General features: G+C 41.5%; 2 long non-coding RNA genes across 2 annotated transcripts in view; both read right to left on the bottom strand.

Moving 5' to 3' along the window:
• Positions 1-15,766, bottom strand: part of LOC145434894 (uncharacterized) — a 260,858-nt gene that overhangs the window by 146,415 nt on the left and 98,677 nt on the right. The window lies entirely within an intron of this gene.
• Positions 250-4,294, bottom strand: LOC145435764 (uncharacterized). Its single transcript, XR_013914003.1, has 2 exons — positions 3,575-4,294; positions 250-1,187 (listed from the first exon to the last, which is right to left on the bottom strand). It is a non-coding gene; the product is annotated as an uncharacterized LOC145435764 (long non-coding RNA).

A 15,766-nucleotide genomic window follows, 5' to 3' on the forward strand; every position in this document is an offset into this window, starting at 1 on the left:
GCAACGAAGCAAAGGAGGTCAGGGAGAAATTTACCAATTACTTTATGAGCAATATTGGCAGAGTTGCGTGGCAAGAAGCAGTGGTAAATCGCATGTGAGCTCGTCGTCTCTGGTGGACCACAGATCTCCTTTGGATATTCTGGTACCATAAATCTGCTTTTGAATATATTGCTAGACGAAATGACATTGTCCTGATGTACATTTGATTGTAAACCACTGTTCCAAACCATTCATATTCTTTCATACACGTTATTGGAACAGTTTTTATTAAAGAAAATATGAAAATTGCTTGTGTGAACATAGTTTGAAAGCAATGTGTAACGAAGTACAGTATATCACAGATCAAGAACGAGTACTAGGGGCAAGTTAATGCATTCATATTGGAACAGTTTTTACTGAAGAAGATGTGGAAATTGCTTGTGCGATCATAGTTTGAAAGAAATGTGTAACGAAGTACAGTATATCACAGATCAAGAACGAGTACTAGGGGCAAGTTAATGCATTCATATTGGAACAGTTTTTACTGAAGAAGACATGGAAATTGCTTGTGCGAACATAGTTTGACATCAGGGTATAACGAAACACATACAACTAATTACAGAATATCACGGATCAAGAATGAGTACTAGGGGCAAGTTAACGCATAAGAAAGGTAGAATCACAGCGAAAGACATGAAAAATGTCAAAAGCAAAAAATGCAGTGAGGAGAATTCAGCAAGAATGTATCAACACAGAGGTAAACAACAATGTCAAAAGCATACAGCCAGACTTGTGCAATCTACCAATTTAATTAATGGACGTGGTGACTACGGATTTCGAAAACTGAGTAGGTCCTAGTTCTAATTGCAGATTTTGAAAATTGAATCGTTCTAGTTTCCGATTTTCAAAAGCGAGTAGTTATAGTTCCAGTAGCACATATCAAGTCGCTTGTACAAGTCATCATACAACATACATCATTCTGTATCCTGTGTATCAATAACTTGTGTCTCGAGTGAAGACATCTGCTCACCCATGAATTGCATGATACAGCTCATTGTAGACATAGCTTTGACTGGTGGCAATTTCTCCAACATCTTTGCCACCATGCTGCCAAAGTGGGCATATTCGTTTCTTGGACGGTTTGCAAGATGAGCAGTAAAGTCATTCATTGATTTAACGTTTTGGCTCATGAAGTCGGATATTGCAGCCTGCAAATGGAAAATATAAGAATATCACCACTTTCAATAACTTTACTTGTACTATAAGCAGGGCTCTGGAGCCGGAGCCTTGCATTTTCACCGGAGCTGGAGCCAGAGCTCTACATAAAATTCAGCCAGAGCTGGAGCTAGTTATTTGAGGGGTAGCTCCGGCTCCGACGTATTTCATAAGATGCTATTATATATGCAACAACCATATCTAATGAGTTCACATAATTCAACAGCAGGCCTTCGCGAAATCAAGAATCTTTTCCTCTTCCTTGCCGCATCCAAATGTGACTGGATCCTGGATTTGATAACGCGTCGGAACTGATATTCTAGTCATCAACAGCACAAGTGTCGCGGCCAGACTAATCATATTTTTGGTTGGCCAGGTTGCAAGTTCACAATCTGAGCAATTCAATTTCGATAATATAACAGGATTTCGATAATATAATGGGAAATTAGTTCGCGGGCAACTCAAAACCATATAAGGCCCGCAGGTCGCGGGTTGCCCACATCTTATATAGACAGACACCTTAGACAGTTTTCAGAGCTGGAGCCGGAGCAGTGGTAATAATGCCGGTCCGGGGCAGGAGCAATGCAAATTTACGGCTGCTCTAAAGCCCTGGCTATAAGCCTTCATCACATCCGACTCACCTGGAATTCTTGTTTATCTGCATATCTCTTTCTCTTTCTAGAGACAACTTTGGTAGGTGAGCTTGTTGACTGATCCTTGATAGTGCTCGCGGCAGAGCCACTGCTTTTGGCTTTCTTCAATTCGCCAACATATTTGCTGAACCTGTTTCAGAGTTGTTTCCAACGTTTTTTGCAGTTAGTCGCTGTAAACAATGTGAAGATTAATAAAAAAACATAAACCATTATACTGTGGCATTATACATTTATTTACAACTCCCTATCACATTGGGTTCTAGAAATGGTTTCATCGAACACACGAATTTTCAGTGTCAATGGAGGGGGGGGAGGCTGAGCAAACAAAAAACAAAATCGTGTTCCATGTATGCCTCAAGAGGCAGTCTGAATGTCTTTTCCATTTGTTTTGATCTTTACAAGGGCCTATGATGGAGTTTGGATGAAGACATAGCCAGTAAACGAAAAGAAAGACATGACACGAATTAGCTGGAAATTACTCCACTTCATTGAAATAGCCACGTTAAAAGGATGGTGAGATAATTTTCAAACAGAGTACTTTACGCACTGAAATTAACGACCACGAAAAGGAAATTACCTAACAAGCAGGTAAAATACGGATAAAATATATATCACCATCGTTTTAACGTGTCTATTTCAATGAAGTGGACTAATTTCCAGCTAATCCACGTCATATCTATTTTTCGTTTAATGGTGATGTCTTCATCCAAACACTACCACAGGCCCTTGTCAAGACCAAAACAAGCGGAAAAGACATCCCTGCCTCTTCAGGCATACCCGTAACACAATTTTTGGTCATGTTGGTGTGATGATATTGGTCACCGTAAATACTATTATTTCAAAAATGGCCGAAATGTCAATTCCACTGACCTCGGCTTCTCTGGTTGGAATTGAGTAAAATTTGGTGTGCAACATACTTTTCTTAGGTAAACTGACGATTTGACAACTAAGCCGATGAAATTTGAATAAAAAAAGTTTCTCTTGGAACAAGAGTCCAGCTGAATACCGATTCAATACAATAACCATCAACCCTAGCAAATATCAAGAAACTATGAACACAACAACGAATGAGTAGGCAATGATAATTAGAAATACAATTAATATGTAACAATACAGGGCATGTAGTATGCGTTCGTAATGAAAGACGTCGCGGGCCGCAAAATAACCATCTGCGGGCCGCATGCGGCCCGCGGGTTGAGAACCCCTGGTATAGGCTATGTAAGTTATGTGAATTCATGTTTGTAAAGGCATAACTATCTTAGTATTTCATATTATAAAACAACATTAGTGGAGCTGGGGTGGAGTGCAGTATTAGCAGTGCAATCATGCATTTACTTCTGAAAAGTAAGACATTGGGACAAATTAGGGAAAATACTTCAGGAATTTTTATGTTCGACTGACATCTTTAAATTGAAAAGGTTTCGCAAACATTGAACTATATCCTTACCAGTATTTTTATTTTTTTTCCACAAACTCCAACAAAATTTCTCGAAACAGCAATATGATATTGTATCAGTAGGTTATTGGCAATTTGGCAATTAAAATGAATTTACACAGTAGGATATTTCATGCCAGACAATTATTCTGATGATGTGAGTCATGAGGATTTAGAAGTTGCGGAGCGAAACTGTCTCGCATCTCGCAGACCCGCTAAAATTGCTTCGCGAGCCCCCGGTTGAGAACCACTGGGGCCATACTATACCATACACTCATAACCATAAACTTACCTGTTGTGTTGTATTTATCGAGTTTTTCGCTGATCTTTATCCAAATATTATCTTTTCGTATTTTATCCAAAAATTTCGTATGTGTAGAGTCATAGAGCACCAGGTAGTCCCGTACGCTCTCGATCAGATCCTCATTAAAATTCATATTTAATGCACAGCATAAATATCACTGCATACAAGAAAATATGAGTAAAAAAAAACAGGGCCCCTTCCATCAGAAGAACTGAGCCCAAACATTTTATATCTACCTATCTATCTATCTGTATGTAGGCTATGTCAATGATTCAATATACCAACATATCTGGTGCCATGATTGCCGACCATCTCATATTGCCCTCATCAAGTATACAGTGCGGTAAACAATATTGGTACTATACTCCAATACAATTGAAGTAAATTAGTACTGTTACTTCAAACAACAACGCCACTGCCACAGCATCTCTTCTCCCTGCGATTCACAACACTCAACAAAACATCGCCCAGCAAGCCAAATACGACTGAAGCACACGATGAACGACCAGCCGTCGACGCCGATAGCGCATAAAGTTAAAACTATTTTAACTCGATTCGCGCCCGTAGGCTTTCGGCCAGGCTCGTGAAAAACGAGAGAACGCTTCTTCGTACGCGACCTGTCTGTATCGCATAGGTTTTCGGCTATTGGCTAGGTTTCCGGCTATAGGCTAGGTTTTCGGCAATAGGCGTCCTGTCTGGCGATCCCTATACATTCCAGGATATTAAAGAGTCAATGTTATAAAAACTTGAAAATCTTTTTTTCATGTTAATTGCACAGTGGATAATTCGAGCAGTGCCACAATGAAACAATTTAGCATGCTACCATTAATCATATGTTTGCATATGATTAATGGTTATATATAATAGTCATTCAACCCACAATGTGGCATATAATTTTCGAAGTAAATTGGAAATAATTCTGGAGACGGAGTTGGAGTCGGAGTCGGCGTCGGTATATTAAAAATGTGTGGAGTCGGAGCCGGAGTTGGTGGTAAAATTTCCCGACTCCACAGCCCTGGTTGTGAGAATGGGCATTTGGGCCGTTGGCCATCTCCGCGTCACGACGCAGCAAGATAAATGAAATTTAAGCCAACACGCGATTCCGAGAAGGCACTGCAATTGCAACTTTTGATCAAAATAACTAAGTAAAGGGAATAAAGCTCGACAACGAGTAAAGCTTAGCCGAAAAGGACTGTCCCTATGTTGACAGAAAACCACGAAGTCAAATTGTACAATGTACATAGGCAATATTTGCCAGTGAAGAAATACCAATAGGGAATCGGGGTAGTATTTTTAGTTTGATGCGCTTCGGAGATTTCAATATCTTTTCACATAGCAGACGGGAGGTCACGAAATAGCAACATGTAACAAATTAATTGTACCAACGGGCCTTCCTGAATATTTCCAAGACAGTACCTCACTCAGCTCTAGCGGTAAAACTGAGTAAGCCACTACGTGCGCTGAGACAGGTAAAAGAATATAGCAATATATTTACAATTACCTATATTATTGACCGATTGAATAATGATTCATGAAAACATTCCACGCTTCATGCGATTAGGCCACAGACGTTGCTAATTGGTGTATAAAAGACATCTTGTGCATCGTGCATCTATATGGGGGCTGATATTGATAGAAAAACCGAGATAGGGGTTTAAAGAGAGTTCAAATATATCATGCTTAACATTGTTTCAAAATATGACGGCAAATAGATATTTTTAGAGGTCATTAACCGTCATTGTCATTCCTCAATATCAACACATCCACTGAGCACCAATTTGTGTACTACACTGCTTTCAATTTAGAAATAAAATCAATAAGCCGATATCTAAAATTTCTGACTCGGCCCGCCAACATATTTCTGCATCTCACTTGACCTGCGGAGAAAAATAATTGCCCACCCCTGATCTAGTCCATAACACAGTGAGCAGCTGCATTGCGAAGTCCAAAAATGGTCTCCGAACTAAGTGTGATCAGTCTACGCTTTATTTTTTGTATGATAGGTCCGATGTTCGTCATAAACTCCTACGATATACGATGCGTTCGGTTGACATTGATATATTGGTTTATACTGAATCGCCGATCCATAATCGATCCCAGCATTGTGTATTTTGTAGTCCAGGCATTTTCAATAATATAATATATCAAAATCACTATTGAAAAAGTGATGAAGTGATCAAATAGTAACAAAACAGTAGCCTATATAAAGATTAGGGCGAATAAAAAGAAAATTGAGTCACAGAGTTCAACGATATTTGACGCAAGGTGGCGCAACTAGGCTTATATAATAGTAAAATTGAGAACTGATGATTGCTGGCATCTTTCAGCATACAAATCTCTCAGTACGATCATGATAATGACTACGTGACTGGATATGGAGGGATATGAAATCCACCATCGTTTCGAATAACCGAATATCTCAACGTCTTTGGTGGAGTTCTTACTGCTCCTCTTGCTCCCTACAAATGTAATGGAAAAGTTAATGCATAACTTTCATGATACCACATACACAAGCAAACAGAACATATGTCAGTGATATCGCGATTTTGATACGATACCCTGACTAATATTCCGGGTGAAAAGCTGTAGAACAAAATGTGAAAGATCGTTTAGGCAACGCATCAACAATAGCTACACGATGCAGTGATATAGAAACAGTATTCCGTGCACTATGAATTTATTTGAACTTTCATCCTACCACACTAGAGATGCCGTATGGGAAATTTCTATGCTTGCTGGCTGCTGCGATATAGACCATAACAATTTACCCGATTTTGATTCTTCCGCGTTTTAATACTCAACGCGATTCTTGATCTTCGTCGCGGAGTAACGAAATTCACTCTCTTCTGTTTGCTCTCAAGTTTTAGCGATACAACTCGTGACGAGGTAGCAGACACGGAAGCATACGTAATAGATTTGGATGCGTTCTGGCATTGGTCTTTCTTCGGAAATCTACGAAGTGTTAAAATACATTTAAAAATTCTTTCCGCAATCTCAAATTCAAGATTGAGTAAGCTAGTTATACCTGTATAACATTCGCCCAGCTGATAAGTTCACCTTTTCCCATCTCCCGTGTATATCTTCGATGATGTGCTTCTCCAGAAATATCCTCAGTAACTTGATAGCCTTTTCCTTCGTGACCAATCCAGCTGCTGCCTATCCAACACAGCGCACATGTCTTTAATGGCACGGTTGGCCGTAAAGCAATGCTCATATGTCCGCGTGTGCCTTCTATGTCGTCCGCAGCGAACATTTCCGCGAAATCCGTCCACTATTTCGTTCCACATTCGTGTAGCTTTGAATGCGTCGTTGTTGCGTTGCGTAGTTGAGACTTCGCTCGATGCAGTGGTTTCAATCTGAGACGCCATTACTTCGATTAGATATCGGGTTGTCCGACTGACTGTAATAATTTTACTGACAGTGAAATATATATAGCAATAGAGTTGAGCTTTCGCGCACATAATTTGAAACTGTGTTGTGGATTTGCACGCACAATATACATCACAGTTTCAAGATAGAGCGCAATGTGCGAATTTGCGATACACTTCGATACCCAGCGTCCTACCAACTTATACAACAGTATGTGTCTGTTAATTACAATTCTTATCAGCAGGTGTCATTACAAGTGGACTTTGATATCGTAAGATAACAATGGAGGGCAACGCCATGCTGAGAAAGTCCTGTATGAATGCCACTGTGTTTGTGTATCTCTGTATGCTACGAATAAACTACCAGCCCGAATATAATTTTCAACGTGATGGGATGGTTTTCGGTCGTAATTTGAAATTTAGGTTGGATATAAATGCGTTCGATATGTTACTACTCGGTCAGTGATGAGCTACATGTTTATTATAACTTCAGTACTCCCTTTAATCTGACTGTGGATATACGTATTGACGATATGCGATTGGCGGTAAACAGAAGTACTTACAATTACAGTCTCCGCGGAAATGAAAGTGTGAATTTAGACAAAATATCCTATCGCGCGAGGAAGTGTGACATCCGACAGTGTTTCCAATCGTTAAGAAGGCCCCGCTTCATCTGTCAAACTATCAACACGTTGGATGACATCCTGTGTACTGGGTTGATCAATCGACCGTATGGGCGTGTATTCAATCGTCCACCGTGTTGTGAACAATGAGCAGTCTGAACACACACCCCGCAATCGGCGCTTATTCATGCATAATGCCCATTGCCTACTGTCATCTACCGTAACTTTTGTTGAGTAAATATAATAGATGCATTGATTCGGATTCAATCCTGTTCAATGAAATGTAGCCCTGGTCGTACCGGACCCGGTTTCAATCTCAAATATTACGTTCGGACCTAGAATTATCCTGCACAAGGTTGAGCAGGAGCCATTGAGCATCTATTGCTAGTTTCAGGTCGCTACGGTCGTCGATATTTCTTTAATTCCATCATGGAAATACATTGAAGTGTGCTATTAGGGATTTTTCAAAATTTCTCCGCAAGGCTGCAGTCAGCAGACTCCAAGTTGACAAAAATCATCGACGGAAACTAACAGAAAGTCACTTCCATGTAGTAGAAATTTAGAATCTTGTCCTGATCCGGATCCGGCAGTCGGGCAAAATGTGATTCCAGATCCGATCCAGTTACAAAAAAAAAAGCTTTACCGGATTCCAGTCAGGTGTGAATCAAAAACCCTGATCGTGTTCATCTCTATAGTAGATATATTGTTCATGAAATTTACATCAGTACGCCGGGGTACTTGTTTGTTGCCTTGCATGCCTCATATTTACATGTTCGGGCGAAGGCGAGTGTCTGTCTGGTCGAAAGATAGCATCGTGTCGTTCCGACTCCCGCTTATCTATTCCTTTGATCAAAATCTTTTGTTGATTTTCGATTGTGAAAGTGATATTGAGCTGAATCTACAAGTTATACACTTAGCTACTTCACGTTAAACTTGGTGGCATGTAATTTCTACACTACTAAGACGATATCACTCATTAAATATTTATGTAAGAAAATACTTTTCACGGGTTATTCTCCACGCGAAACACTGATAGTGTAATTCATCGTAGTGAGGTTTATTGGCTAAAATGCTCTACGACGGTGCTTTGACGAGTCATGTTTTAGTTGATCAGTTTGGATGTTTTAGTGAATTGCTTTAATTCATCTGTCCTTCATTTGTATTCCGTTATTCTCCTCGACAACTCATAATTGTTTTGTTTGATTTAATGATTAGTTGATTGAATTGTTGTATCGTCCGTTTTCGTTTACCTTTATATTGCTCTGTTGCTGCTTGTTCTTTCTCCATTCAACTGTTATCGGACGAGCGAGCAATCTTGCTAATCTTGCTATTTGATGTCTTATTCTGAATAAGCTGTTCCGTATTATTCGTTTGGAATGCTTGAATTTGTGATCAGAAGAGGATTGATACGCAACGGTTTGACTAGTCCGAGACAGATTTAGTGTGTAGCAGACAGGATCCGACACCTGACAAAGCGCCACGCATTCACTTCAGTGCTGCGTCGGAACAGACGGCAATGGTAAGTGCGGATCTTATAAGTCTACTCCACATTATGAATAATTATACCGCGAGTAGGAGGAATTAGTTCCCCACATCGATATAGCTGGTTGAAAACTGTATCATAAAGAACATTGCTTTCAACAAGCAATTAATCAATTTAATGTCGGATATAACTGCATTTGCGGTTGTTCCTCCTACATCCACGTCTGGTATGTGTTGTATACCACGGAGCGAATCAAGTTTCAACGACTGACTTTCGAAACATATGCGAAAGAGCAGCGTTATTCCGGCTGCCAAAGTTTAATGATTGCGATTTTGTTGGATAGGTTTAAACTGGTTATAAACTGATGCCTCATATTACAGTTCAACAAAATAGTATTGTTTTCGTGTCGTTTCTTTCCTTGTGGTTTACGTTTGTAACATTTAGGGCAGTGATTCTCAATCTTGTTGGACCGTTACGGACCCCGCGGACCCCTCCGGTCTTCCTTCAAAATTAGCTCAATTGTAAATCGTCATCTCATTTGTGCAAATATCAACTGTAGGCTTATAATAAACAGCCGCCAATTGAGTTTTCTCGAACATCACATCATACTAGCCTACCTGAATGTACAGCATAGAGGCCAAGATCAAAGTACAAACTTGTAAACTCATGGGCTAAGTAGCACTGAACTATTTGACAATACTTCACCTATATATGACATGTCAGGTCAAGCCAGACGTAGAACTTCATCAAGCAAGAGGTGCAAAAAGGTATAGTACTTACTGATATTTAGATGTCATGGCAAAAGTGGGAACACGTAAAACCAAAAGATAAGGGACACCGAACCATCAAGTTTCTGGGATACTTTTAACACAAGATTGCTTGTACTAGCCAGCAGCAGAACTTCGATAAGTATGAGGTGGTGCAAAGTCGAAAGTAGTATTGACTGCCTTCACAGTTGGATGCCAAGCCAAAAGTGGGAACTTGCATAACGAGAAGACAAGCGACACTAAGCTATTCAATGGAATTGCTGGAATATTTGGAATATCATATTACTTGCACATTATATGACAAGACAAAGTAGAATTGCCAACTTCAAATACGAAAGGACCAAAAATTGATTGTAAAACCCAATGCATGCTAACAAAGGTCTTCTGCTACAGCAGACTGTTCGAATTTGTAAAAAAAAAATTAGATAGTTTGGTGGATGCATATTGATTATTCGTATCGCCGACTACGACATACTGCACAAACTCCAGGAGCTGGAATTCTTTGGCCTAAGACAGGTCCCAATATAGATATATGGACCTTCAATTAAATAAAATGAACACAAAGATAATCAGTTCTGGGCCCTTATTAGGCGCCTCCAGCGTGGGCGGTCGTGGACGTCTTCGAGCGATAGCCCGCGTTGCGCTAGCTCGGTCTCTATTGTCGAGCGCCATGTGGTTCTATTCCAGCCACCTCTGGGCCATGGCTCTGTCGGAATGTGGTTGATGATGGCGGCAACTGGTTGATCGTCTTGATGCTGCACTAGATGACCGATTAGGCGGACGCGTCGATCGGCAGCCAGCAAAAAGCATGGGACCGTTTTTGTGAGTTTGCGCAGTGCATTGGTAGATATGTGCTCTAGCTGGTGGATGCCGAGTGCGTAGCGGAAGAGTACATCTTAGTTGGCGTTGAGCGTCTTAGCCAGCTTTTCTGTCAGCGTGAGTGCTTCTATTCCGTAGAGAAGAACCTGCTCGACAGTGGCACCGAAAATGTGGGTCTTAAGCTGAGGTGAGGCACTTGAGTGGAAGAGACAATGTAGCCGTCTTGTCACGCTCCAGGCCTTCGCTCGTTCGGCCATCAGCCAGAATCCATCTATGTATTTTCCATTTTCATGCTCTGAAACCACCAAATGTGGAGGTTCGGACGTTTTGCTGTTGATGTGAATGTCATGGGCCTGAAATATAGGTAAATTTTCCATTGTAACTACTCCAAACCATTTCGAGAGCCATGGATTTACCGCCCCCGTCCTGCACAATCATCTGTGTTAACAGAAGGTGGTACGAAACTCATTGACTTTACAACAATAATGCTCACAATAAAACCATCTTAACGTCATCATAGTTAAAAAGCTATCACATGATTTTCAAATCATACATTTGTTATAAACTGAAAGTTATATTAATCTTATAAACAAGTACCTGTTGTACTGATAACGAAGATATTGCGGTCTTCTTTTTCGAGTTTATTCTCAGATCGGTAACTTGTGATTGTAATTGCTGCAGCTTCACTTCATTAGTATTGGACTGAAAACATTGAATAATTGAGGGGTTATTATCAATCAAATTTAATTCAGAATGAACTAGTGCAGTGGTTCGCAACCGGGGAGGAATTCTCCCCTGGGGGAGAATTTTGCAATCTTTAGGGAGGAATTTCACTTCAGAATTGTAACGGATTTTTCAAAATGTTCGTGTCCGAACTGTCATGTTGGCAACCAGTTATATCCGAACGTGTGCTCCTTCTAGCTGTTTTTCAGCTGAAAGAATGTTCAAATGTTATTGGAAATCTCTTTCTCCCATACAAGTTCGCCCTTGCTTTTTTTAACTAGTTCAGATGTGCTGCAGCTCGCAAGACAATTTTGTAGGCCAGCGATGGCCTCTCGATCAAATATATTCCAAGCGAGCAAATGTCGTGCCGAATCTATCACAATAAGGCCTCTAGCGAAAGTATTTATCTTATATTTTCGTAAAGTGACAAACTAATCCAACGTCCTCGATTCAAGTCAAAGAGATCGCTAGCCTTGCTTTATTTTTAGTAAACAGCTACTCGATGGAAAAAAATGCATGTTAAACTTGGTGCAATTGTAGCGTACCGCTCCATGATTAACCCATAATTACCCTCGCTGATGACTGATTACGTCACTGCTACGTCTTGTTGTGTTGTATCTTTTTATGCAGTCGCTTCTAGTCACCGTCCGAGGCAGTCGTCTTTTTGTCTCCGTAGGACGAGCATCGTTATGTTTTAGTTGTTTCATTAAAAGAGCAATGCTGACTTGTCTACTTTGACTTATCGAGCCGCGGACCAAGAAGAACGCGCGCCCACGACAGAGCACGCTATATTTTGGTGACCCCGACGTGATTTCGCTAGCCTTCCTAGCCGACGTGATTTTGCTAGCCTTCCTAGCCGACGTGATTTCGCTGGCCATCCTAGCTGACGTGATTCGCCAGCCGACTCGAACCCAACGTGCACTCGCCGACTCGAATCCCTTGCTCACTCTCTGCTGTATTTGAAATGTCTTCTCGACGACGACGACGACAACAATCGATAGACGATATTGCGAACTCAGCGAATTTCAATGGTACCCCGAGGATGCCGCCACCGGTGGTTAGTTTCTGGTCCCATTCGCCAGAGTCGTGGTTTGTTTCGGTGGAAGCCGGATTTGTCAGTTATGGTGTTACAGACTTTGCGGCGAAGTATTTTCACGTTCTGAGGTGTTTAGACGGCAACCAGCTCGAATCGATTCGATTGAAGTTACCTGGCCCAGAAGACGACGACTGCTACGAAGTATTGCGTGATCTTCTGATGCGTGAGTACGCTGTTCCCTTACGAGACCGTGTTAAGGAACTTTATAGTGATCGCTGTAGAGATTTAAAACCCTCTGAACTTCTGAAAAAATTGCGGAATGCAATGGGTACTCTATCAAACACACCAAGTTCTGACTGTTATTTGAAAGAAACGTTCCTTCATCATTTGCCAGATCATATTGCTGGGATATTGTCGTCACATGTAGACGATACCGTGGAACAGCTTGCCCTGCGAGCTGATAGTATATACACTCGTGCGTCTCCACCTGTGATGTCCAATCATTACAGTTATCCTCGGACTAATCAATTAGATGAATTACAACAAACTGTTCAATCGATAGCTCGTGAGGTCAGAGAATTGAAAGCGATACCTCCGGCACGACAAGTAACTGTATCTGACGGACAACGATCACGTGATTTCAATCGTAGTTCCGTTCCTCGCCATGAACCCTTTAGAGACGATCGACCAGCTTTTCGAACTCTGTCAAACCGTTCAGAGACACGTGGTGAGGTAACTCGATTTGCTCATCTGCGTGGTACGAATCAGTTGTGCTTTTATCATGATAAATTCGGTGATCGAGCTCGAAATTGCCGCCCACCCTGTTCCTACTCTTCAAATCGCCCTTTTTTAGACGGAGGCCTCGTGAGGGATCGCAACAATTTTCAACAGTGAATGCCAACTTCGAATGTCAAAACCCTTTATTGCATGTGCGAGATTCGATTTCAGGGCAGATTTTCCTCGTCGATACAGGAGCATCCGTTTCTGTTTTGCCGACTTCGAGTAACGTTTTAAAAAGTAAACCAGGACCAAATCTGTACGCAACAAATGGATCAAAAATTGCGACGTTTGGAACGAGATATTTACGGATCGAGCTCTCCGATAGACACAAGTATGGATTTCGATTCTATATTGCCGATACACACATTGCCATATTGGGGGCTGATTTTATTGAGCGATTTTCTCTCGTCGTTGATTTGAGGAACAATTGTCTGATTGATACTGTTTCAGGAGGTTTCATTCCTGGCTGGAAGTGTAATCCAGTAGTTCGCGGTTTGAACTTTATAGCGCCTGATCACAATACGCCATATGTAGATCTTTTGTCGAGATTCAACGACATTACCGTTCCACGGAATGCAGCAGTACGAGCTAAGCACGGTACTGTACATCGTATTATTACTAACGGATGTCCCACTCGTTGTCGCTGTCGCCCATTGCCGCCCCATTTGAAACAAAAGGTGAAGAATCGATTGCAAGAGATGTTGAAGTCTGGTGTAATCATTCGCTCAAAATCGCCTTTCGCCTCTCCCATCACTGTCGTACCGAAGGGGATAGATGATATTAGAATCTGTGTCGACTATAGGAAATTAAACAATCAGACGGTCAAGGATCGCTGGCCTGTCCCATTTCTGCGTGATTTTACCAATGAACTGTCGAACTGTAATGTTTTTAGCAAAGTTGACTTAGCGAAGGCGTACCATCAAATCCCTCTTCATCCGGACGATCAAGAGAAGGCTGCTTTTATTTGTCCCGAAGGACTATTCCAACCAACGACGATGATGTTCGGCTTGACCAACGCTTGTAGTACTTTTAGCCGTTTTATATCTGAAGTAACCGAAGGACTGGACAATATATTTGTGTTTTTAGACGACATTTTAATTGCGACTCGGACTGAAGAAGAGCACATGGCAACATTGTCGAAATTGTTTTCAAGGTTTCGTAAGTTCGGACTGGTCATAAATGTTGATAAGTGCAGTTTCGGTAAGGAAGAAATCGAATTTTTAGGTCACCTTGTTAATGCAAGGGGAATTAGTCCCTTGCCGTCTAAGGTTGAAGTAATCTCTAACTATCCTCGTCCCGAAAATGTAAAACAACTACGTTCATTCCTTGGACTAGTCTGCTATTACCACCGTTTTGTCAAAAAGTGTGCCGAGATTTTGAAGCCACTGTATGACGTGGCCAATGCAGCATCGAATAAGCGTGATCTTGTAAAATGGACAGATAGTGCTAACACAGCTTTCGAACGCATCAAGACCGAACTGTCCGATAATGTCATATTGTTCCACCCGATTCACGATGCCGAACTGTCACTTGTGGTAGACGCTAGTCAAGTCGGAATTGGAGCTGTTTTGCAACAGAAATGTGATGATTCGTGGTCCCCCTTAGCATTCTACTCGAAAACCTTGAATCCGTCACAGCGCAAGTACTCCGCATTTGATCGCGAGCTTTTGGCGGCTTATTCAGCAATCAAGCATTTTCATGTCCAGCTAAAGGGTAGGAAATTTCAACTGATTACCGATAATGACGGGCTTGTAAAATCGTTAAGGAATCCAACCGACAGACTTCTGGATCGTCAAGCAAGACAGTTGGAATTTATCACGGAATATACCGACGACGTTAGACACATCAAAGGGACTCTGAACACGGCTGCGGATACGCTCTCCAGACTCGAGGTGAACGCAATTTTTCCGAACACTGTTCCCATCACAGCGGAAGCATTACTACAAGCCCAGAAAGACGACGATGAGCTCAAAGACCTCCTCGCCAACACCAATAGCCACTCGTTGCATCTCGCGGAAGTACATTTCGTAGAGTTGAACGATCCTATCATTTTCGACAAGTCGTTACCTGGTAGAGAACGTCCCTACGTTCCTGCAGCGCTTCGAGAGACTGTAATGCACAGTGTGCATGATATTTCGCACCCCGGTATACGCGCGACCACTAAATTAATAGCTGAACGTTATGTGTGGCCCGGCATGAAACGACATGTGAACGATTTAGTGCGTCATTGTCAGCAGTGTCAACGATCGAAGATTCATAGGCATACTCGAACTGCAATTAGCAATCTTCCCGTCCCTTCCGAACGCTTTCACACGGTTAACGTGGACATTTTGTCACTCCAGAATAGTTGCGGCTACTCGTATATTTTGATGTGCGTTGATCGCTATACTCGCTGGCCTGTATGTGTTCCCATGATGGACATTCGTGCGCAAACTGTTATTGATGCGTTTAGTTTTGGCTGGGTGTCGAATTTCGGCTCACCCCGTAAAGTAATAACCGACCGAGGAAGTCAGTTTACCTCGCTGGAATGGACTCAGTATATGCAATTCTTGGGTATTTTTCATATCAAAACCTTGGCGTA

Source organism: Botryllus schlosseri, chromosome 3 (assembly GCF_051294905.1).
Source record: "Botryllus schlosseri isolate E-star chromosome 3, Bs_hap1, whole genome shotgun sequence".
NCBI classification, from domain to species: domain Eukaryota; kingdom Metazoa; phylum Chordata; class Ascidiacea; order Stolidobranchia; family Styelidae; genus Botryllus; species Botryllus schlosseri.